The sequence below is a fragment of the Eschrichtius robustus genome, chromosome 4 (assembly GCF_028021215.1).
Source record: "Eschrichtius robustus isolate mEscRob2 chromosome 4, mEscRob2.pri, whole genome shotgun sequence".
NCBI classification, from domain to species: Eukaryota; Metazoa; Chordata; class Mammalia; order Artiodactyla; family Eschrichtiidae; genus Eschrichtius; species Eschrichtius robustus.
This window is the reverse complement of record NC_090827.1, coordinates 96005986-96032676: the sequence shown is the minus strand read 5'-3', so window position 1 is coordinate 96032676 and position 26691 is coordinate 96005986.

Genomic DNA, 26691 nt, shown 5'->3' with positions numbered 1-26691 from the left:
ATATGAGACATTATTGGCCTGAAGGTAGAGGAGCAGTGAACAAGAGAGAAGCCAAGTTACATAAATGGCAGGAACCAGGACAGCATTTGGGAATGACTTGAAATCAAACCACAGATAACAAATTTGGAGTTGGTAAACCATTCTTTTCATAGATAAGGGTTGATTCCAGAAATAGGAGGCAAGGCGAGGGAGTCCTACAGATGGAAATCAAGTGATGTCAACTGTTAGGGAAATAATTGCTGAAGCTGAGAACCAGGGTGGGACTGACAGCTGATTGATTATTTATGAAATAGCTTCTGTTCCCATTTGGAAGTATGGGCAATATCAAAATAGAGTTGTTGATCCTTGAAAGATTATAACACTTGTGTCTACTCTCTGGTTCTCAGGGCTATTTAAAAGCATTCTCATGGCCTGCTAGGGCAGTGAGCCTCAAACTTTAATGTGCCTATGAATCACCTGAGGATCTTGATAAAAGGCAGGTGCTGATCCAGTAGGTCTGGATGGAACCTAAGGTCTGCATTTCTAAGATGCTCCCATAAAATGCCCTTGGTGCTGGTCCTTGGTCTACCTTAGAGTAACAAGGTGCTAGAAGACCTCGAAGACTTTAAAACAAAACTGAACAAAACAAAACACAACAAGCCTGAAAACTGAAGCATAGATATGGGAAAAAATCTAATAATAAATGTTTTATTTTCATCTCCGATTTTTTCAAGATATTAGCTTTACGTTGAAATAAGATGTATTTGATCCAAGATATTTTAACCCTCTCTTTTGGTTGTGCTATTGAGAATTTTGTTAATCAGAGGCACCTCGCAATGAGTCAGCAAAAGGGAACCTGAGAATGTGTTCTAAGAAGCACCTATGCATTGGACAAGAAGTGCAGCACCGTGGTTCACAGTACAGGCTTGGACCATGCAGTTCTGGCTCAGTGCTCAATTTACCTCCCATCATCAGCGTTGACTTTGGGAAAACTATTTCCTCTCTGAGACTTGTGACCCTCATAGACAAAGGCAGATATTTCTTTGCAAACAGATTGTAAATTAGATGATATCAAGTATGTACAATTACTGCCACAATAAATGGCAGCTGCTATTTATTTTTTTTTTTTTTCATATCTGCTAGTAATTGCTGAGCTCATCTTTGTACACAGGAAAGACATGTCTTTACCTTGAAGGAAAACCACATTTCTGAATAAGGCCTTCAATTTTATGTGGATACTTCCACCCCAGAGTCAGTGTCTCCATTGCCTGGAAAGATGAAATGAAATCAGAACATTTGGAGCAACCTCCACAACCACATAGAATCCATGCAATGCCAAGAAATCAGATGGGTTCTTTCATTCACGTATTTTACCGTTTAGCTCCACGCTGATCAACTAACTACCTATGAAAACAAATTCTGTTCACACCATAAGATTAAACTCGTAACCATAGCCGTTGTCTTGTCAATGTTATGTAATAATTAAAGCATCTATTTCTTGGGCATTTGTTATGACAATGGTATTATATTTAACCCTAAGGCTTTCAAGACATTCTATTTCAGAGTTTCATAATGTCTCAGTCATCTTGAGAAAATCCCTTTAGATAATTCTTCTAGATTTGAATCCTTGCGGGTAAGATTTAGTGAAAAAAAAATGAATGCAAGTATATTTGATTAATAAATTTAATTTCCTGTCAAATTTATAAAACTAATATACAACAGCTGGCTCAAAACAAAGCTAAATATTCAAAGATATTTCAGAAACATCTGGAAAGATGGATAATAGCTTGTTCATTTTATAATTAGTTCAGAAGCTGCTATGAAAGTCTTCAGTTATTAAATATCTGAACTCTAACATAATTGATATATGTGCATATGTAATACTTCTGATTGTAATCGATTCTATAACTAATGCATGCCACTTACAGCACACATCATTCTGATTTGTTTTCAATATTTATCTTAAAATATATATATGGTTTTTATTTCTGTATCTGATTTCTGAAAGCCATAGATTAAATATTCAAAGAAGTTGTTTGGTATTTAAACACTACTTGATTCCCGTTTAAACATTAGTCCTCAAAGCATTCAAACTAGAGGTATCATTAATCATCAAAAACCTTTTAAAAACAAGGAAATGTAGTTAGTTTTAACATTATTTCACTCTTAAGAAACAGATTAATCTACCTTGCAGAAATGTAAGTAGTTTGACTGCTCATTCTGAAGACCCATAGAGTGGAGATTTTTATTTTGCATTTTTATTTTATTTTGGAGTTGTTCTTTGTTTCTGTCTTTTTGTTCATCCAATTTCCTTACCATTAGCTTTAAATCACTCTTACTAATACGTTTTTGGCAGTGCTTTTTAAATGGACTTGAAAATCCCTCAATAACTAAAGAGCAAAAAAAATAACCCTGACTAAGGACATTTTAAAGTTAATATCCTTAGAATTAACTGTCTGAAGCTCTGAGATCTATTTCCCTATCCTTTCTTCAACTTATCTAGGATTTTCACAAAAAAACAAATTGTTCTTTAGTAACTGAATATTCTTGCCCTGCAATACTCACTCCCTTTCCTTTCTGTGTTGTGTTTTATAACCCAGGAGTTATTTGGAAAGTAATCCAAATGGAATTAGAAATATAATGAATCTAATTATTCATTGTTTCACCAAGTATGTATTGGCTACCCACTGTGCCCTGGCACTTTGCTATATATGATAAACAAGATGTAGTCCCTATAATCAAAGAGCGTAACATATACAAGAAGTTTCCCAATCTGGTAAGGGCTATGATGGAGTGAAGTATCCACCACTCTGGGTCCAAAGAAGGGGTTCCCTTTCTAATCTTACTGGGTTAAGGAAGTCTCCCTAAAGAGAGTGATATCTAAAACCAGTCCTAAAAGATGATTGGAATTGAAGGGGAAAGATACAAAAGAGCATTCTAGACAAAGAGCAAAACACAGGCCAAGGCTCAGAGGTGGAAAAGAACACAGTAGTCTTAGGGAATCTTGTGTCATTCTTGGCAGCCAGATGATCTTATTTATATTATGCTGAAGAATCAAGGGTAGGTTTAGAGAGTAGGAGTTCTTTTTTTTTTTTTTTTTTAATTTATTTATTTATTTTTGGCTGTGTTGGGTCTTCGTTTCTGTGCGAGGGCCCTCTCTAGTTGCGCAAGTGGGGGCCACTCTTCATCGCGGTGTGCGGGCCTTTCACTATCGCGGCCTCTCTTGTTGCGGAGCACAGGCTCCAGACGCGCAGGCTCAGTAGTTGTGGCTCACGGGCCTAGCTGCTCCGCGGCATGTGGGATCCTCCCGGACCGGGGCACGAACCCGTGTCCTCTGCATTGGCAGGCGGATTCCCAACCGCTGTGCCACCAGGGAAGCCCTAGGAGTTCTTATTAACCTTGGAGAGGTAAGCAATATGAAGGGTCTTCCTTATGAAATGAGTTAATGTATATAAAAATCCTAGGATGATACCTGCTATAAAGAAAGTATTTAATAGATGTTGGCTATCGTTATGCATAGTAGTATTGCTGTGTTAAATTATAATTTTGATCACCTACTGTTATGGACTGAATGGTCATGTCTCCCACTCCCTAAATTCATATATTGACATCCTAACCCCTCCCCCTACACCATGTGCTAGTGTTAGGAGGTAAGGCCTTTGGGAGATGATTAGGTCATGAATTGCATTAGTGCCCTTATAAGAGACCCCAAAGAGCTCCCTAGCCTCTTCTGACATGTGAGGACACACAGCGAAAATGGCCTTCTATGAATCAGGAAGCAGGCCCTCACCAGACAATAAATCTGCTGGGACTTTCATTCTGGACTTCCCAGCCTACAGAACTATGAGAAATATAAGCTACCCAGTATATGGTATTTTGTCATAGCAGCTCAGGTAGACTAAGACACCTACCTATTAAAAGAAACTGAGTAGAAGAAGGGATGACATAAATTGGTAACCCACACTTGGAAATATGTAAAACAGACATTATGCAATCATTTATCAAAATTAATTTATGGAGATGAATAAATACAAAGATGGAATGTGGCCTTATTAATTAGGAAGAGATGATAATGTGGCCTTTTTGAAACCAGCTTTCCCTTACCTTAGGAACAATTTAGCACAATTATAGTTGATAAGTTTATTTTCACTCTGTGTTTAAAAAAAAAACAACACAAAACTACAGTTACTTCAAGAGTGAAATTGAGTTCAAAAGGGGTGATTTAATTTGATATTGGAAGCACCAGGTGTTTAACTCAAGTCGTACGTCATTATAAAACATTTCCCCATCACAGGAATCCAGCTTTACTGCAGGTTCAATCATGTTTCCCAATAGGTATTTTTGTTCCGTGCCTCTTTCTCACTGTCCTTATATCAGAAGTAGATAACATGATGGGACCAAACTCATTTCTGTTTAAATGTTAATGTGTTCTGTTTATCTTCTAAGTATCACTTATGTGATGGACGGCTCTAGCTCAATATTATGCACATGCACACTTTTCGAGAAATTACATTTTGTATGAGTATAAAAAGAGAAAAGAATATGTTCATGGGCCTTTGAAAATAAATGGAAACTTGAAATCTGCCTCAGTTTGATGGAAAACAAAGCAGTCAGATTCCACGAACAAAATCAGAGAGAGAATATCTCTGGCTGGCTAAAATAAATGTAAACATCCCTGTCACCTTTCAGAACACATGCTTCATATTGAAACAAAGTGTCCCTGTACATCGCCAGGTAGTAGCAACTATTTCTTGTACCAAATTGGTTATATAAGGCCAACTTTATCCAGAAGAAAATATAAAACTCTTCAGAAAGAAAATAAGTTTCCAAGTATTACATTGAGTTCTGTATCCCTATAGTGGTGGCTGATTTGATAAACTACTACTTTTTAGGTTCTTGATTAATAATATGACATTCTTATAAAAACACAATTTATCGAGTAATTACTAAATACCATGTATCATGTCAAGTAGCTAATGTACACTGCTTTATTTTACAACAACCGGATAAGTTATACACTATGATTCTCATTTTACAAATGAGAGAATTGAGATTTGCTCAAGGTTTCACAACCATAAAAGAAATGTTGTCAAGAGAGTGATTTTCTAGACACTAGGTCTTCATTTCTTACCCATCCCCTTTCTTTAGTACAGGTAAGTGAGACTTTCTGATCTAAGATAAATCACTATGCCGACACAGCTTCAAAACAAGTCTCCCTGCCTATTCATTTCCCACCAGAATCATAACTCCTTCCTATACAGAAATGCTGGGTGAGCTATCTTCTTCACGGAGGCTGGGTGCTCATTCTGGGTTGATTCTTTTACTTCCCTTCTAGTTGGTAATTTGTAAGGATGTCCTCATAACTCCAACCCTCCTAGGGCAATAACTCCCTAGGTTTTCAGTATCCAGTGCAAGAGTTCCTTTATTCTCTACCCACCCTGAGCCCCAAATTATCCATTTTATTCCACTGTTGCTATATGGTTAAAATGACGCCAAACTCATCATAGAATATATAACCCTCAGGTAATCAGGCCAGTCAATTGAAAGTATTATTTGCAAAAAATAATAGATACAAATAAATTATATCCATAACAAAATGGCAGCTGAGAGTAAGCTGTGCACACGTTTCTCATGGACCAGTGATTTGTAGAAGTTCATGAAATAATGCCATGAAGCTATGTAAGATAATATGATAGTGTGTTGTAATTTGTATCGTCACTAAAACGCGACCTAATACCAGTCTCCTTGTGTCACTTGTTAATTAATTTAACTTAGTTATGGCCCGACTTATTCAAAGGTACTAGCCTACCTAATCCCAGGTCCCAGGCCGTGTGTGTGTGTGTGTGCGTGTGTGTGTGTGTGTGTGTGTGTGTATACATGGCTCTGTCAGGGAATTAAAGGAGGTGGAGAAGTAAAAGAAGCATTTATTAATTCCTAGTAAATGCCACACCTTATACTAGGTTCTTTCACATATAGTATTAATCCCATTTTATAGCAGAGAAGACAACATTTTAATAAATTTGCCCCAGGTCCTACTGTCACTTAAGTAGCAGTGACAGGGCTTAAAATCAAATCTTCTAACTCTAAATTCAGAATCCTAAATTCACCATTGTCTTTAAGTGTGGTGCCCTTTTCTCTGTACAAAAGAATGTTGGTTTCAAAAAAAAAAAATCTCTGGGATTTCCAGGTCTTTTATTCAACAAAACTTGGATGGGAATTTTCTTTGTCTGCTAACAATAGAGTTTTAAGGAGGCAGTACCACCTGTGTTAGTTATCTAGTGCTGAAAAAAAAATGATCACAAATTTAAAAGTAATAAACTTTAAGAGTGGCTTGAAAAAACACATTTATTATCTCATAGTTTCTGTATTCAGGGGTCTGGGCATGGCCTAGTTGGGTTCTCCTCAAGGTTATAATCAGGGTGTTGGCTGGGGCCGGGTTTTCATCTGAGTTTCCCCTGAGGAAGGATCTGCTTCCAAACTGTTGTTGCTGGCAGCATTCAGTTCCTCAAGGTTGCCAGAATGAGACACCTCAGTTTCTTGTTTACTGTCAGCCTGAGGCTGCCCACAGCTCCTTGTCACATGCCCCCCTCTATATGGGAGCTCATGACATGTTAGTTGGCTTCTTTAAAGCTAGCAAAAGAGAGTCCCCAGTAAGACAGATGTTACCATCTTATGTAACAGAATTCAGTGCAGATCATCAATCATGTAAGTCACATCACCTTTGTCATAATGGATTGGTTAGAAGTAAATCATAGGTCCCACCCACATTTAAGGGGTAGGGATCACAAGAGAATTAACATGGGGAGGTGGGGATCATGGGAGCCACCGTAGTGTCCATCCACTACACAACCTATTAATGAGTTTTTAGACCCAATTTCCTCATTTATAAAATAGTAATGTTAACTCTATTAGTTCCCAGGACCGCATTAACAAAGTACCACACACTGAATGGCTTAAATAACAGAAATTGATTTTCTCAGCTCTGGAGGCTAGAAGTCCAAAATCAAGGTAGACAAGGCTTTTTTTTTTTTTTTTTTTTTTTTCTGAGGAGTGGGAGGGAGAATCTGTTCCATGAATCTCCTTTAGCTGCTGGCTAAAGGGTTGCTGGCTTCTTTGGTGTTCCTTGGCTTGTAGAAGCATCACCCTGATTGCTGCCTTCATCTTCACGCACTGTCCTCCCTGTGTTCCTGTCTGTCCAAATTTCATCATTTTATAAGGTCCCCGATTATACTGTATTAGGGCCCACCTTAACAACCTCATTTTAATTTGATTTCCTCTGTAAAGATGCTATCGCCATATAAGTCACATTCTGAAGAACTGGGGGTTAGAACTTCAACATGTAAATTCTGGGATGACACAATTCACCTAACGCTAATGGTACCCATCGTCAGACTGGTTGGGAGGATTAGACATTTATGTTGTATTAGTACATGGCCTCTTACATGGTAACCTTTCAGTAAATGTGGGATTATAACATGATTATAATTAATTTTGGCACTCCTATTTTGAGAAAAGACTCCTCATTTTTCAAAGAGGATGACAGGATGTCCTTCAGTATCAAGTTCTAGACATGGGGACACAGCTGCTGAGCTGAGAATGAAAGGTCATTATATCCCTTAATAAATTGAAAAAGCTGCCAGCCACCTCCCCACAAGGCTGGCTGAGAAGTGCCCTTCCCACAAGCACATCCTCACTGCCCTCAGATCAATGGAATTCCCACTAGGATCCAGAGGGGAAGAATTTGCCTTTGAAAAAATGCAGTGTTCCTGCAGATTGGACGAAGAGAGGGATACCATCTCTCCCGAAGCCCAAGAATATTCACAAGGAACAAAAGTCATTTAATGTATTAATCTGCTCAAGCTGCCAAAACCAAAATTACATAGACTGGGTGGCTTAACAGAAATTTACTCAGGGAAGTTTTCTTTAAGTTAATAGAACACAAGTTAAATTACCTGCCCTTAGTCTGTGACCTTAGTCCACTCGAATAATTGCTCTGTTTCTTCACTTTCAAATGTAAGTTGTTTGAATAAGTGAAATTTATTTTCTTACAGTCCTGGAGGTGAGAAGTCCAAGATCAGGGTGCCAGTATGGTTGAGTTCAGGTGAAGGCTCTCTTCCTGGCTTTCAGAGGACTGCCTTCTCACTGTGTGCTCACGTGGCCCTTCTTCAGTGTTTGCACATGGAGAGAGCAAGAGAGCAAGCTCCCTGGTGTCTCTTTTTATGAGGGCACTAATCCCACCATGAGAACCATACCCTCATGACCCTCTTTGGGACTTACCCTCTAAGTACATCCCGAAGTCTCCATCTCCAAATACCATCACCTTGGGGGTTAGAACTTCAACATATGAATTTGGGGGGGGACACAAACTTTCAGTTCCTAACAGTTAGTTTTATAGAGTGTGGGCCTTTAGTGGGCAGGGATTGAACCTTCCCTGATGATTTTCTTTGGCCCTTTCCTCTCTTCCTCATCCTCCAATGTCAGTTGTCCACCATATTAATGAATGGCCCTCTTGTAGAAGAATGTTCTAGACAAATGCCACTGGGGTGTGTGAAATGGGCAAGATAGCTCAAAGCCTAAGCATTTTTGAAGGTGTTCATATCATCTATGGAAGACTCCTGTAACCTTCCTTCTAAGCAGCATCTGCCATGGTCTCCTTCGGCATTCTGATTGCAAATGTCAGTTGACAGGTCAACATCAATGCTGCTATTGGTGGAGGAGTGAGAGTTTTGGAAAGGGTAACTTTACTTGAAGTTCCCACTTTTAGCTTTGGAGAGTAAATTACCCTTAATCTCCTCAATCCGCATTAGTTGAAGAAGGGAGGGACAATCATCCCTTGGGAACAGTGCACTTCTGCAGCAGGTGATCTCCCACACAGGCCACTTCCTATAGCAACAGAAAAATAACTTGGTGGCATGTGACTTTTCTCCTCTTTGGTACCTCTCAGCAAGCCTCAGTGACAGACACCAACAGCTGGTGTTTTATCTGACAGTGTGGGGCATACTAAACAGCTTTTGTCCCCAGATGTGGGCTTTAGTCATCAAACTATGCCATGGTCAATTAACATTACTCTAATATGAATTAGTGACAAGCATAGAGAGTTGGCCTTAAATTTTTAGCGAGCATCAGAAACCTGAGGGGCTTCTTAATCCACAGATCTCTGGGCCCTACCCACACATTTCTGATTTGGTAGCTTTGAGGAGGGGCCTGAGAATTTGCCTTTTCAACAGGCTCCTAGGTAGTACTGCTGCAACTGGTCCTGGGACAACTCTTTGAGAACCACCAACATATTCTAAACCCAGAGCCTGGTACATTCTCCTATAAAATGATAACTTTTCTGTCATGTTGCTTTATTAATATCCAACAAAATATTAAATCTTAACAAAAGTTAGGATTTCATCAGTTATATTTTACATGCAATAAAATTAATGTCTTACACTTTTTTCTACTCCCTTACACAGTAAGTATTTAAAATACATGTAGGTTTATTGACACAGCACAGGATTTAAGGGTAATAACCACAGAGTTCTGGTGTGCATTTCATAGTCACTTACTGTTGAGACCATGTATCTTTTATAACATTTCCTTTCTTCAAAAGGAAAATGTAACAATCAGAATCTTAATAAATATACTGGTATGTTCTCCATGAAGTAAATTTTGCTTAATCAATTCTAGACTCACAGGCACTAGCTCTTTGTTAAATAATAATAATAATAATAATAATATGCCAATGAAATGGATTATTTGACATCTACTTTTATTTATAAGATTAAAATGCATTTAGATTATATAAGGTAACTCCTGGTATCGATATCCAATATTCTGTTTTTCTTTTAATCTTACTTTAGTTTTATTGAATTGGTAGCAACTTAAATATTTTTCTCTTTTAAATATTGCAGTTAAACCCTGAACTTAGAGGAAAGGCTATCAGAACTTTAGCTACAGCAGTAGGGGCAACAGGGCTCTGTTTTTAAGCGTGTTAATTATTTATTCACACCTGGTTCACCGCTGATTAACAAAACCTATTAAGGCCTTCCCTTGAACACCTTGCTGTTAACATGTATTTGCAGCTGTTGTTGATTTTTTTCCAAATTAGTACATTATGTGTTTGGAAAACAGACAAAAAACAGCTGTAGTGTCTGAATGCATTTATTATGTACTCCTCTCAAAATGCTATTTAGGTTTACTGGTAAATGCTGAAGTCAGAGCGAAATGCACTGTTAACTCTGCACTTCTAGTACTTACGGGTCTAGCCAAAACAGAATACAGAGGGAGTCACATTAAAACGTCAGCCTTCACTTTGGAAATGGATTCCACAAACTTCAGAAGCCAACTGTTCAATGATATGCATAAAAACAAGTGCTACTCTACAGCAGTTTCCCTTTCAGGTCAGCAAAGAGGTAAAAGTGATTAAAAATGCAGATGGCTTTAGATGGACTTAAATGTTTATTAAATAGCATTACCTCGACTTTCATATTATGTTATGCTGAATGCTTTACTGGTTTTATAGTCCCATCTAAAGCCATCTAGTTCCAGGTTGTAGTAATAAAATATTATTTTTAAAGGCTAGGTTAATAGCTGAAAAATATTTTTTATATTTAAGATCGTTATTGTTGCTGCAACAATGAAGTAAACTATTTGGCATTTAGCCGGGTTTAGAAATTATTCCATCTCCAAAGGGGCTAGTATTCACATAGACATAAGACAATTTTCTAAAAGTCAAGGGTTTATTCTCTTTCATCCCCAGGTATTGTGCAGACTCATTCTTCTCATATGAAAAGTAAATAGGACAATGAGAGAGGTAAAGGAGTCTTGAATTAAATTTCTGATGCATCCACCTTCTCTCCTTTACCCTATACTCCAAAATCATGGAAAACTGGTTACTCTTGCTGATCTTTCCTCTATTACAAGTTCCATTTTCCAGTAGAGAAGCTATTGCAAGGACAGATGTGTAACAGGTGGACATTCTTCTGTTATCATTGCAAGCCCTGACAATACAACTTTCTTCCAGTCCCTAATTCCATGAGGCTGTACAAAGCTTTTATAAATTTTAAGACTAAAAATATGCACATTCATCTTTATCAGAGACAGCTGTTGTCTAATTAGCATTATCTGTTTACTTCATGGTTCTTGTTAGAGACATGCTTACTAGATCAGACATACACATCTGTCCATGTTATTAATTATACTGAAAAATACCAAATCGTTTTAAAATACCATAATATAGTGTAAGGACATAGCCCTCTGTTCGTGCTGTCTCACTAACCTGAAACAAACTTCGAGTGGTTCTGTGCCTACATGACATTTGGCTGTGTTAACCAAGTTGTTGAATGGAAGCACGCGAAACAGATGCTATCTTAAGCAAAAAAGAAAGTTATGAGTAGCCCACAGAGTTACTGGGAGACTGGACAACTAGACTTAGAAAATCAAGAAAAATCAAAGCAGATCTGGAGGGCCCAGCAGCAGAGAACACATCGCCATACACCAACAGCACAAAGGAATTTATTTCGTCTATGTCTAACTTGCTCCATATGAAATATTCTAGGTAGAAACTTTTGATAGAATCATTTGCAAGTGCACTTCATGCCAGTTGGCATGGAAACATGTACCTTGGGAAATAGGACTTTTCTTCTTGCCAAAAAATACACAATTGAGAATTCCTCAAATATTAAGAAAGGTCATATATTTGTACAGAAAACAATGACAAATGCACTGTTTTTCAAGGCCCAGCTTAAGCCTCAACTCTTAAATAAAACCTTTCCAAAACACTTCAACTTTATCGTTTTTCCCTCTGACAACCTCAGGGTTATTTAGTGTCGGTGTCACTCAGTTTATCATTTATATGTATTAAGTCTATTTTAGAATTTTTTCACATTTTATAGGTTATCTTTTCAACAGGATCATTAGTTCCTTGAGGACACAGCACATGTTATAAATTTTTATATTTTATCACAACATACAACATACCCCAAACACAGATAGTAGGGTGATTAATGGCTAGATTGAAGTTGGGCCCAAATGAATATTACCAAGCATAACATCATTGAGATGATACACAAATAAAGTTATTTTAAATGATACTGTTGTAGCAAAATTCTTCTGTAAGGGAATTTTTTTCTAAGACACTCTTTCACAATAATTATTATTTATTCAAATGACTTGTGAGACACTAAGTGTATAATGAATTAATATATATTCCATTCCCAGCGTCTTTAATAAATTCTCTGAAAATACATGTTAGACAGCTTCTGAAATAGTTCCCAGTGATGCCTTCCTTCTGGTATTTATGCTCCTGTGTAACCCCCTGCTCTTGGCTTGCTTCTAATGAATAGAATATGACAAAAGAAGTGGGGTGTCACTTCTGAAATTAGGTGAAGAAAGACTGTGATTTATGCCTTCTCTCTCTCTCTTTCCCTGTCTCTATCTGTCTTATGCTCTCTCACTCTTCTTACTTGCTTACTCTGATGAAGCAAGCTGCCATATTTTGAGCTACCCTATGGAGAGACTCAAATGGCAAGAAACTAAGGGCAGCCTATCACCAATGTACAGCAAAGAACTAAGACCCTTAGTCCAACAGTTCCCAAGGAACTGAATCTTACCATCCACCATGTGAGTGAGTGGGGAAGTGGGTTTTCCCTAGCCCAGCCTTGAGATGACTACTGCCTATCCAACTCCTTGATTACAGCCTGAGAAAGACCTTGAGGTAGAAAACACAGATTAGCTGTGCCTGGACTCCTGATCCAAAGAGTCAAAAAAACTGAGATAATAAATGCTGTCATTTCAAGCCACTAAGTTTCTGGTAATTTGTTACAAAGCAGTAGATAACTAATAGAGGTTATAATTAGAAATAACAGTATTTGATCTATTTATATTTTAGCTTCACTGAGCCATAATTGGATATGGTAAACTGCGTATATAAAGTGTTTAAATTAACAGATTTTGTCATATGTATATACTTGTAAAATCATCACCAAAATCAATATAATTGAACATAACAATCACCTCCAAAAGTTTTCTCATGTCCTTTTATCATACCTACATCCTGTCCTGCCATCCCTCAGCCCATCCATGGGTAACCACTGAGTGCTTTTTTGTCACTGTAGATTAGTTTGCATTTTTTAGAATTTTACATAAATGGAATCACACAATGTATATACATTTTTGATCTTCCTTCTTTCACTCAGTATAATTATTTGGAGATTTAAATTGTTGTGTATATTAAGAGAGCATTACTTTTCATTGCTGAGTAGTATTACATTGTATGGATATGACACAATTTATTTAGCAATTCAACACTTGATGGACACTTGAGTTGTTGCCAGTGTCCAATAATACAAATAAATCTGCTAAAACATATTTGCATAATTGCTTGTATGGATATATATTTTCATTTCTCTTGAATAAAAACCTAAGCATGGAATAGCTGATTTATATGGAAGGGATATGTTTAATTTATTTATTTTTTTATTTTTTTATTTTTTATTTTTTTTGGCTGCACCACACGGCATGCGGGATCTTAGTTCCCCAACCAGGGATTGTATCTATGCCCTCTGCGTTGGGAGTGTGGAGCCTTAACCACTTGACAACCAGGGAAGTCCTGGTATATGTTTAACTTTTTAAAGAAACTGACAAATTAATTTCCAAAGTGGTTTTAAAATTTTATACTACAAACGTCAGTGTATGAGAGTTTTTGTTGTTCCATATTCTCATGAACACTTGGTATGGTCAATATAGTATTTTTAAAAATATAAATTCTGATATAAATATTTAACACTACCTAATCCAGAGAACTGGTCTAGATATAGCATATGACAAAGTAGATCAACTAGGTCATGAAAAACATGCTTCAGATTACTAAGATAAATTTTCCTTGAGTGAAATTTCTACTCAGAAAAGGGAAAATAAGAGAAGAAGAGTGCTTATATTGAGGGATTCATACTAGAAATGTACTAATCAAACTTAAACACACTTGTCTATCTTTGTCCCCCATATCCTCTACTGGTCAAAACTGAATAAGACAGTATTACTCCCACTTATTCCCCATGTCATGACTTCTTGTACTTCACAATAGCAGGTAAACAAATTTGACAGCCTCCATCCCCCAAAGAAAAATTATTGCTGAGTAGGTTTCTTTGGATGATTGGCAAGATCTTGTGGGCACATGGGATGAGAGAAAAAGCACAAAAATTTTTCAGTTATGCCCATAAAGTAGACTGTGAACTGAAAATTTTAGGAAATATTAGTCAAAAATATGAAGGAAGTACCAGTTAATTTTTTCTAGTTTTATTGAGATATAATTGATACATAACATTGTATTAGTCTAAGGTATAAAACATCATGATTTGTTACATGTATATATTGCAAAGTGATTTACCATAGTAAGTTTAGTTAACTTCCATCACCCCACAGTTATTTTTTTTCTTGTGAGAGAAATTTTAATATCTATTCTCTTAGCAACTTTCAAATACAGAATACAGAATTGTTAGTTATAGTCACCATGTTGTACATCACATCCCCAAGGCTTGTCTATCTTGTAATTGAAAGTTTTGTATCTCTTCACCACCATCACCCATTTCCCCCATGCTCCATCCCCATCTCCAACAACCATCTATCCACCTATCTGTTCTCTGTTTCCATGAGTTGGGTTGTTTTTGTTGGTTTTTTTCTTCTTTATTTGGATTTCACATTATAAGTTAGATCATTTGGCTTTCTCTGTGTGATTTATTTCACTTAGCATAATGTCTTTAAGGTCCATCCACATTTTTGCAATGGCAGGATTTCCTTTTTTTATTGCTAAATCATGTTATATATATATATTATTATCCATTCATTCATCAGTGGACACTTAGGTTGTTTCCATGTCTTGGCTATTGTAAATAATATGACTATGAACATGAAGGTGCAGATATCTCTTCAAGATAGTGATTAACTTTTTTTTAAACAACTTTATTGGAGTATAATTGCTTTACAGTGTTGTGTTAGTTTCTGCTGTATAACAAATTGAATCAGCTATAAATATACATTTATCCCCATATCCCCTCCCTCTTGCATCTCCCTCCCACGCTCCCTATCCCACCCCTCTAGGTGGACACAAAGCACCGAGCTGATCTCCCTGTGCTGTGTGACTGCTTCCCACTAGCTATCTATTTTACATTTGGTAGTGTATATATGTCCACGTCACTCTCTTACTTCATCCCAGCTTACCCTTCCCCCACCCAGTGTCCTCAAGTCCATTCTCTACGTCTGTGTCTTTATTCCTGTCCTGCCCCTGGGTTCTTCAGAAACTTTATTTTTTTTTTTTACATTCCAGGTATATGTGTTAGCATACAGTATTTGTTTTCATCTTTCTGACTTACTTCACTCTGTATGACAGACTCTAGGTCCATCCACCTCACTACAAATAGCTCAATTTCGTTTCTTTTTATGGCTGAGTAATATTCCATTGTATATATGTGCCACATCTTCTTTATCCATTCATCTGTCGATGGACATTTAGGTTGCTTCCATGTCCTGGCTATTGTAAATAGAGCTGCAATGAACATTTTGGTACATGACTCTTTTCGAATTATGGTTTTCTCAGGGTATATGCCCAGTAGTGGGATTGCTGGGTCGTATGATAATTCTATTTTTAGTTTTTTAAGGAACCTCCATAATGTTCTCCATAGTGGCTATATCAATTTACATTCCCACCAACAGTGCAAGAGGGTTCCCTTTCTCCACACCCTCTCCAGCATTTATTGTTTGTAGATTTTTTGATGATGGCAATTCTGACCGGTGTGAGGTGATACATCATTGTAGTTTTGATTTGCATTTCTCTAATGATTAACGATGTTGAGCATCCTTTCATGTGTTTGTTGGCAATCTGTATATCTTCTTTGGAGAAATGTCTATTTAGGTCTTCTGCCCATTTTTGTATTGGGTTGTTTGTTTTTTGATATTGAGCTGCATGAGCTGCTTATATATTTTGCAGATTAATCCTTTGTCAGTAGCTTAATTAGCAAATATTTTCTCCCATTCTGAGGGTTGTCTTTTCATCTTGTTTATGGCTTCCTTTGCTGTGCAAAAGCTTTGAAGTTTCAAGGTCCTAATTATTTATTTTTGTTTTTATTTCCACTTCTCTAGGAGGTGAGTCAAAAAGGATCTTCCTGTGATTTATGTCATATAGTGTTGTGCCTACGTTTTCCTCTAAGTGTTTTATAGTGTCTGGCCTTACATTTAGGTCTTTAAACCATTTTGAGTTTATTTTTGTATAGGGTGTTAGGGAGTGTTCTAATTTCATTCTTTTACATGTAGCTATCCAGTTTTCCAGCACCACTTATCGAAAAGACTGTCTTTTCTTGACTGTATATTCTTGCCTCCTTTATAAAAGATAAGGTTACTATATGTGAGTGGGTTTATCTCTGTGCTGTCTATCCATTGATCAATATTTCTGTTTTTGTGCCAGTACCATAATGACATGATTACTGTAGCTTTGTAGTATAGTCTGAGATCCAGGAGCCTGATTCCTCCAGCTCCGTTTTTCTTTCTCAAGATTGCATTGGCTATTTGGGGGCTTCTGTGTTTCCATACAAATTGTGAAATTTTTTGTTCTAGTTCTGTGAAAAATGCCATTGGTAGTTTGATAGGGATTGCACTGACTCTGTAGATTGCTTTGGATAGTAGAGTCATTTTCACAATGTTGATTCTTCCAATTCAAGAACATGGTATATATCTCCATCTGTTTCTATCATCTTTAATTTTTTTCATCAGTGTCTTACAGTTTTCTGCATACAGGTCTTTTGTCCCCTTCGGTACATTTATTCCTATGTATTTTATTCTTTTTGTTGCAATGGTAAATGGGAATGTTTCCTTAATTTCTCTTTCAGATTTTTCATCATTAGTGTTTAGGAATGCAAGAGATTTCTGTGCATTAATTTTGTATCCTGCTACTTTACCAAATTCATTGATTAGCTCTAGTAGTTTTCTGGTAGCATTTTTAGGATTCTCTATGTAAAATATCATGTCATCTGCAAACAGTTACAGTTTTACTTCTTCTTTTCTGATTTGGTTTCCATTTATTTCTTTTTCTTCTCTGATTGCTGTGGCTAAAACTTCCATAACTATGTTGAATAATAGTGGTGAGAGTGGGCAACCTTGTCTTTTTCCTGATCTTCGTGGAAATGGTTTCAGTTTTTCACCATTGAGAACGATGTTGGCTGTGGGTTTATCATATATGGCCTTTATCATGTTGAGGTAACTTCCCTCTATGCCTGCTTTCTGAAGAGTTTTTATCATAAATGGGTGTTGAATTTTGTTGAAAGCTTTTTCTTCATCTATTGAGATGATCACATGTTTTTTTTCCTTCATTTTGTTAATATGGTGTATCACATTGATTGATTTGCGTATATTGAAGGATCCTTGCGTTCCTGGGATAAACCCTACTTCATCATGGTGTATGATCCTTTCAATGTGCTCTTGGATTCTATTTTCTAGTATTTTGTTGAGGATTTTTGCATCTATGTTCATCAGTGATATTGGCCTGTAGTTTTCTTTTTTTGTGACATCTTTGTCTGGTTTTGGTATCAGAGTGACAGTAGCCTCGTAGAATGAGTTTGGGAGTGTTCCTCTCTCTGCTATATTTTGGAAGAGTTTGAGAAGGATAGGTGTTAGCTCTTCTCTAAATGTTTGATAGAATCTGCCTGTGAAGCCGCTGGTCCTTGACTTCTGTTTGCTGGAAGATTTTTGATCACAGTTTCAATTTCAGTGCTTGTGATTGGTCTGTTTATATTTTCTATTTCTTCCTGGTTCAGTCTCAGAGGGTTGTGCTTTTCTAAGAATTTGTCCATTTCTTCCAGGTGGTCTATTTTATTGGCATATAGCTGCTTGTAGTAATCTCTCATGATAGTTTGTATTTCTGCAGTGTCAGTTGTTACTTCTCTTTTTCATTTTTAATTCTGTTGATTTGAGTCTTCTCCCTTTATTTCTTGAAGAGTCTGGCTAATGGTTTATCAATTTTTTTTAAATTCTCAAAGAACCAGCTTTTAGTTTTATTGATCTTTGCTATTGTTTCCTTCATTTCTTTTTCATTTATTTCTGATCTGATCTTTATGATTTCTTTCCTTCCGCTAACTTTGGGTTTTTTTTGTTTTTCTTTCTCTAATTACTTTAGGTATATGGTTAGGTTGTTTTTTAGAGATTTTTCTTGTTTCTAGAGGTAGGATTGTATTGCTATAAACTTCCCTCTGAGAACTGCTTTTGCTGAATCCCATAGGTTTTGGGCCATCGTGTTTTCACTGTCATTTGTTTCTGGTATTTTTTGATTTCCTCTTTGATTTCTTCAGTGATCTCTTGGTTATTTAGTAGCATACTGTTTAGCCTCCATGTGTTTGTATTTTTTACAGTTTTTTTCCTGTAATTGGTATCTAGTCTCATAGCATTGTTGTTGGGAAAGATATTTGATATGACTTCAGTTTTCTTAAATTTACCGAAGCTTGATTTGTGACCCAAGATATGATCTATCCTGGAGAATATTCCATAAGCACTTGAGAAGAAAGTGTATTCTGTTCTTTTTGGATGGAATGTCCTATCAATATCAATATAAATTAAGTCCATCTTGCTTAATGTGTCATTTAAAGCTTGTGTTTCCTTATTTATTTTCATTTTGGATGATCTGTCCATTGGTGAAAGTGGGGTGTTAAAGTCCCCTGCTATGATTGTGTAACTGTTGATTTCCCCTTTTATGGCTGTTAGCATTTGCCTTATGTATTGAGGTGCTCCAATGTTGGGTGCCTAAATATTTACAATTGTTATATCTTCTTCTTGGATTGATCTCTTGATCATTATGTAGTGTCGTTCTTTGTCTCTTGTAATACTCTTTATTTTAAAGTCTATTTTGTCTGATATGAGAATTGCTACTCAACCTTTCTTTTGGTTTCCATCTGATTGGAATATCTATTTCCATCCCTTTACTTTCAGTCTGTATGTGTCCCTAGATCTGAAGTGGGTCTCTTGTAGACAGCATATATATGGGTCTTGTTTTTGTATCCATTCAGCAAGCCTGTGTCTTTCGGTTACAGCATTTAATCCATTCACATTTAAGGTAATTATCAATATGTAAGTTCCTATTACCATTTTCTTCATTGTTTTGGGTTTTGTTTTTTTTTTTGTAGGTCCTTTTCTTCTCTTGTGTTTCCCACTTAGAGAGATTCCTTTAGCATTTGTTTTAGAGCCAGTTTGGTGGTGCTGAATTCTCTTAGCTTTTGCTTGTCTGTAAAGATTTTCAATTCTCCTTTGAATCTGAATGAGATCCTTGTTGGGTAGAGTAATCTTGGTTGTAGGTTTTTCCCTTTCATCACTTTAAATATGTCCTGCCACTCCCGTCTGGCTTGCAGAGTTTCTGCTGAAAGATCAGCTGTTAACTTTATGGGTATTCCCTTGTATGTTATTTGTTGTTTTTTCCTTGCTGCTTTTATTTTTTCTTTGTATTAAATTTTTGATAGTTTGATTAATATGTGTCTCAGCATGTTTCCCCTTGGATTTTTCCCGTATGGGACTCTCTGCGCTTCCTGGAGTTGATTGACTATTTCCTTTCCCATATTAGGGAAGTTTTCAACTGTAATCTCTTCAAATATTTTCTCAGTCCCTTTCTTTATCTCTTCTTCTTCTGGGACCCCTATAATTCGAATGTTGGTGCGTTTAATGTTGTCCCAGTTGTCGCTAAGATTGTCCTCAATTCTTTTCTTTTTTCTTTATTCTGCTATGCGGTAGTTATTTCCACTATTTTATCTTCCAGGTCACTTATCTGTTCTTCTGCCTCAGTTATTCTGGTTTTGATTCCTTCTACAGAATTTTTAATTTCATTTAGTGTGTTTTTTATCATTGTTTGTTTGCCCTTTAGTTCTTCTAGGTCCTTTTTAAACATTTCTTGTGTTTCCTCCATTCTATTTCCAAGGTTTTGGATCATCTTTACTATCATTTCTCTGAATTCTTTTTCAGGTAGACTGCCTACTTCCTCTTCATTTGTTTAGTCTGGTCGGTTTTTACCTTGCTCCTTCAGCTGCGCTGTATTTCTCTGTCTTCTCATTTTGCTTAACTTACTGTGTTAGGGGTCTCCTTTTTGCAGGCTGCAGGTTCATAGTTCCCATTGTTTTTGGTGTCTGCCCCCAGTGTCTAAGGTTGGTTCAGTTGGTCGTGTAGGCTTCCTGGTGGAGGGGACTGGTGCCTGTGTTCTGGTGGATGAGGCTGGATCTTGTCTTTCCGGCTAGCAGGGCCACATCTGGCGGTGTGTTTTGGGTGGTCTGTGAACTTATTATGAGTTTACACAGCCTCTCTGACAATGGGTGGTGTTGTGTTCCTTTCTTGCTAGTTGTTTGGCATAGGGTGTCCAGCAATGTAGCTAGCTTGTCGTTGAGTGGAACTGGGTCTTAGTGTTGTGATGGAGATCTGTGAGAGCTTTCACCATTTGATATTATATGGAGCCAGCAGGTCTCTCATGGACCAATGTCCTGAACTCTGCTCTCCCACCTCAGAGGCTCAGACCTGACACCTGGCCGGAGCACCAAGATCCTGTCAGCCACACTGCTCAGAAGAAAAAGGAAGAAAAAAAAAAGAAAGAAAGAAAGTAGGAAAAAAATAAAGTTATTAAAATAAAAAATAAAAAAGTATTATTAAAAATAAATAATAAAAGACAGAAAGAAAGAAAGAAGAGAGCAACCAAACCAAAATCCAGTCCACCAATGATAAGAAGTGCTAAAACTATATTTTAAAAAACACAAAAAAACAGAAATAACATGGACAGACAGAACCCTAGGACAAATGGTAAAAGCAAAGTTATACAAATAAAATCACACAAAGACGCATACACATACACACTCAGAAAAAGAGAAAAAGGAAAAAACAAAAATATATATATATGTATATATAAAAGGAAGAGAGCAACCAAATCAATAAACAAATCTACCAATGATAATAAACTCTAAATACTAAACTAAGATAAACATAAAACCAGAATCTAATTAGATATGAAAAGCAAACCCCAAGTCTACATTTGCTCCCAAAGTCCACTGCCTCAATTTTGGGATGATTCGTTGTCTAGTCAGGTTTTCCACAGATTCAGGGTACATCACGTTGATTGTGGAGATTTAGTCCGCTGCTCCTGAGGCTGCTGGGAGAAATTTCCCTTTCTCTTCTTTGTTCACACGGCTCCTGCGGTTCAGCTTTGTATTTGGCCCCAACTCTGCGTGTAGGTCATCTGAGGGCATCTATTCACCGTCCAGACAGGACGGGGTTAAAGTAGCAGCTGATTAGGGGACTCTGGCTCACTCAGGCCGGAGGGAGGGAGGGGTACAGAATGCAGTGAGAGCCTGCAGCGGCAGAGGCCGGCGTGACATTGCAACAGCCTGAGGCGTGCAGTTGTTCTCCCGGGGAAGTTGTCCCTGCATCACAGGACCCTGGCAGTGGCGGGCTGCACAGGCTTCTGGGAGGGGATGTGTGGATAGTGACCTGTGCTTGCACACAGGCTCGTTGGTGGCTGCAGTTGCAGCCTTAGCATTTCATGCCCATCTCTGGTGTCCGAGCTGATAGCTGCGGCTCATGCTCATCTCTGGAGCTCGTTTAGGTGGTGCTCTGAATCCCCTCTCTTTGTGCACCCTGAAACAGTGTTCTCTTGCCTTTTAGGCAGTTCCAGACTTTTTCCTGGACTTCCTCCCGCCTAGCTGTGGCACACTAGCCCCCTCAGTCTGTGTTCATGCAGCCCACCCCAGTCCTCTCCCTGGGATCTGACCTCCGAAGCTGGACCCTCAGCTCCCAGCCCCCACCCGCCCTGGTGGGTGAGCAGACAAGCCTCTCAGGCTGGTGAATGCTGGTTGGCACTGATCCTATGTGCAGGAATCTCTCTGCTTTGCCCTCTGTGCCCCTGTTGCTGTGTTCTCCTCTGTGGCTCCAAAGCTTCCCCCCCACCCACCCCATCTCCACCAGTGAAGGGGCTTCCTAGTGTGTGGAAAGTTTTCCTCCTTCACAGTTCCCTCCCAGAGAGGCAGGTCCCATCCCTATGCTTTTGTCTCTGTTTTTCCTTTTTTCTTTTGCCCTACCCAGGTATGTGAGGAGTTTCCTGCCTTTTGGGAAGTCTGAGGTCTTCTGCCGGCATTCAGTAGGTGTTCTGTAGGAGTTGTTCCACATGTAGCTGTATGTTTGATGTATTTGTGGGGAGGAAGGTGATCTCCACGTCCTACTTCTCTGCCATCTTGAAGGTCCCCTTTTTTTTTTTTAAATGCATACACCGAAGTAGAATCACTGGATCATATGGCAGTTCTGTTTTTAATTTCACACTGAACCTCCATACTGTTTTCCACAGTGGCTATACCAACTTACATTCCCAGCAACAGTTTATTAGAGTTCCATTTCACGACATCCTCATCAACACTTGTTATCGCTTGTCTTTTTGATGGTGACCATTCTAACAAGGGTAAGGTGATATCTCATTGTGATTTTGATTTGCATTTCCCTTATGATTAGATAATTAGTGATGTTGAACACCTTTTCATGTACTTGTTGGCTATTTGAAGGTTTTCTTTGTTAAAATGTCTATTCAGGTCCTTTGCCCACTTTTAATTAAATTATTTGTTTTTATTTCTTTATTCACTTGTTTTGGTATTAAGTTATGTGTTTTTTATATATTTTGGATATTAACTGCTTATCACATATGTAGTTTTCAAATATTTTCTCCCATTCTGTAAGTTGTTTTATTTTGTTGAACATTTCTTTTGCTGTGCAGAAGATTTTTAGTTTGATGTACTCTCATATGTTTATTTTTGCTTTTGTTGCTTGTGCTGTTGGTGTCATAGCCAAAAAGTCATTGCCAAGACCAATGTCAAGAAGATTTCTTTCTATGTTTCTTCTAGGAGTTTTATGGTTTCACTTCTTACATTTCAGTCTTTAATCCATTTCAAGTTAATTTTTGTGAGTGGTGTGAGACAGCGTTCTAGTTTCATTCTTTTATATGTGAATATCCATTTTCTCTACTTATTTAATAAGCAGTACTTATTAAAGAGACTGCATTGAGTATTCTTGTCTCCCTTGTTAAACATTAGTTGATTGTATATTCATGGATTTATTTCTGGGCTTTCAATCCTGTTCCAATGTTCTATGTTTCTGTTTCTATGCCAGTATCATACTATTTTGATTACTATAGCTTTGTAAAATAGTTTGAAATCAGGAAGTTTGATGCCTCCATCTTTGTTTTTCTTGCTCAAAATTGCTTTGGCTATTTGGGAACATTTGTAGTTCCAAAAGAATTTTAAGATTATGTTTTCCATTTCTGTAAAAGATACCATTGGAATCTTGACAGGGAGTACACTGAATCTATAAATGGCTTTGGGCAGTGAGACATTTTATCAATATTAATTTTTCCAATTCATGAACATGGGATATCTTTCCATTTATTTTCATCTTCTTCCATTTCATGAATGTCTTATAGTTTTCAGTGTACAAATATTTCACCTCCTTGGATAGATTTATTTCTAAGTATTTTATTGTTTTTGATGCTATTGTAAATGGGATAACTCATTTTCAGTGTATAGAAATACAACTGATGTTTGTATTTTGATTTTATATTCTGCAACTTTACTAAATTTGTTGATTAGAGCTAACAGATTTTTGGTGGGTTCTTTAGGATTTTCTATATATAAAACTATGTTATCTGCAAACAGATATAATTTTACTTCCTTTCCTAATTGGATGCCTTTTATTTATTTTCCTTTGTTGATTCCTAGGCAAGGACTTCCAGTACTATGTTGAATAAGAGTGGTTATAGTAGGCATCCGTGTGTTGTTCCTGATCTTAAAGGAAAAGATTTCAACCTTTCACCATTAAATATAACATTAGCCTCATACTTGTCATATATGGTCTTTATTATGTTGATATATTTTCATTCCAAATCCAAGTTCTTGAGAGTTTTTATCATAAATGGATGTTGAACTTTGTCAAATACTTTTTCTGCATTTATTGAGATGATCACATGATCATCTTTCATTAATATGGTATATCACATTTATTGAGTTGCAGATATTAAACCATTCTTATATATCAGGGATGAATTACAATTGATCATGGTGTGTGAAGACCCAAATAAATAAAACTATAAATGAGAGACATAACAACTGATACCACATAAGTAGAAATGATCATAAGATACTACTATGAACAAATATATGCCAACATATTGGACAACCTAGAAGAAATGTGTACCTTTCTATTTACATGCAACCTACCAAGAGTGAACTATGAATAAATAGAAAACTGGAACAAGTCAACAACAAGTAAGAAGACTGACTCAGTAATCAAAAACCTCCCAGCATAGAAGAGCATAAGACCAATGGTTTCACTGGTGAATTTTACCAAATATTTAAAGAAGAATGAATTAACAATCCCTATCAAAATCTTCCAAAAAATTGAAGAGGAGAGAACACTCCCAAACTCATCTTAGGAGGCCAGCATTACTCTAATACCAAGGCCAGATAAGGAAACTACAAGAAAATAAAACTACAGGTTAATATCCCTAATGAATATAGATGCAAATATTCTCAACAAAATATGCACAAGCCAAGTTCAATAGCACATTAAGAGGATCACACACCATCATGAGCTAATTTTTATTCTGTATTCAACTCTTGGTTTCTGCATTATTAGCTCTTATAAGACTAGATTTGTTTTTTCTCTGACTCATTTCATTGTGGTAGACTTAAAGACACCTTGTAAATACAAGTGTATTTGACGTAATATGAAAGATATTTTTCTTCTAAACTGTGTATACATATAATGTTCTAGACTGAGTTCCTTAAAAAAGATAAGTGAGCGTAAAAATTAGTAAAACAGGGAAGGATGAGAAGCACTTGACTGGCTTCTTGATGAGCCTTGAAACAACACAGCCAGTGAATGGCAGATGTGTCCATTCAGCCAAGTGGTACATATCCAGATATGCTAAATGGAGACATCATGTCTCAGAACAGTCTTTGGAAGCCAGTGTCTGAAGGTTTTAGAGGTAATGCCAGGGGAATCCAAGAAAGTGCATAAATATATTATGATTTTTTTGTAAATTAGGATTATTTGAAATGCAATAAAGCAATGATTTTTTTGTGTGTACATCTATCAGCATCACCTGTGGATCTTGGTTAAATTCCATATAACTGAACTAGGTGCGTCTGACACTCATCAGGGGAAATCACAATTTAAAAAATACTCAAGGTGGTCTTGAGATATAAATCATCATCTTCTAATTTATTTGTTTGAAGAAAAAAGAATTCGATTTTATTTTTTACAGAGAAGAACACCTTCACATAAGACTCCTATCTTCTTTTCAAGTGTTTATGTAATTTTGTTTAGGTCTTCAGAAAAAAAGATAATTCAAATGAATACTGAAATTAAATGAGCAGTATATACTCAAGTCTATTTTTTATGCAACACACACACACACTGACATAAATAGAACTACACTATGTTAAACGTATATAAAAAATTATTATTCTGAAAGTACAAGAAACATTTTTTTAGACCAGGACCATTTTAACTGTAAACTCATCTAGCCAACTGGAATTTAATTCAATTTAAAAAAACTTAATTAAATATCTCCAAATTTTTAAGCATATCCATTCTACATAAAAAAGTATATCTGTGCCTCATATTTTTCTACAGTTTATTTTTAACTGACCCACTATTTTTTACTGACTCTTGCAGAAAAACCATCAGAATGATTATCTTAATTCTAACCTATTTCTCAGCATACCAATTATGATTAGAACAACTGTGTTTTTAATTTTTTGTTACTTTTAATTTTAGTTTGTAGAAATGTGAAATGAATACTTTTTCTTTTAAAAAAAGCAAATTTTCTTTTTTTCAAAAAAACAAATATATCACTGAATTTGATTGTATACTTATGCATATAAAGGCTGTCATTTTTACTTCAAGTCTTCATTTCAAATCTCAGCACTTTTGTGGGAAAAAAAATACTTTCCATCCAAAAATTATAAATCTACCCACAGCAAAATAATAAAGAAAAAAAGGCACTTTTTGATTTTTTTAAGTATGAATGTCAAATCTATATATAGGGAAACTTAATTGGTTGCAAATATTGAGTCAGATTCTCCAACATTCAGAAGACTCTGATTGCAGATAATTTTATGTTAACTCTTTCATGTTTTCTTATATAAATTATTTAAAAATTTAAAATGTTATACTCTCATTTATTGGAAACTGTTAAGCTTTGATCAATAAATAAGCCACTGTCTCTAGTAATACACGGTGGGTTTTGGGGGTTTTTTTTGAGCTCTTTTGCAATTTTTAAAAATATTTTTATGGATTTGCAGCATTTAATTCAGTATCATGAACCCTGTATATATATTTAAAAAGCAACTGATGAAAATGATGATGTTAATGATAATAATGATGATGTGTTCATGATTTTAGTAGCTCTCACATTCACATTTTTTGAGAAATTCTTAGTGTATAATGTGTTGCTTTTTCTTTTAGTAAGAGCCTTTTGCTATTTTCAAGATCCACATAGGCTATGAATCATTTACATATCCAACTCTGCATCTGTATTCTAGAACTTTTTGGTTTCTAAATCTATATAGGAGAGATTTGAATCATTATTTCCCTATTTTAAATCCTTATCTTTCAATTTTAGTTGGTAAAATAAGAAGCATTTGACTATTTTGGATGTATAAATACATGGGATTTTCAAAA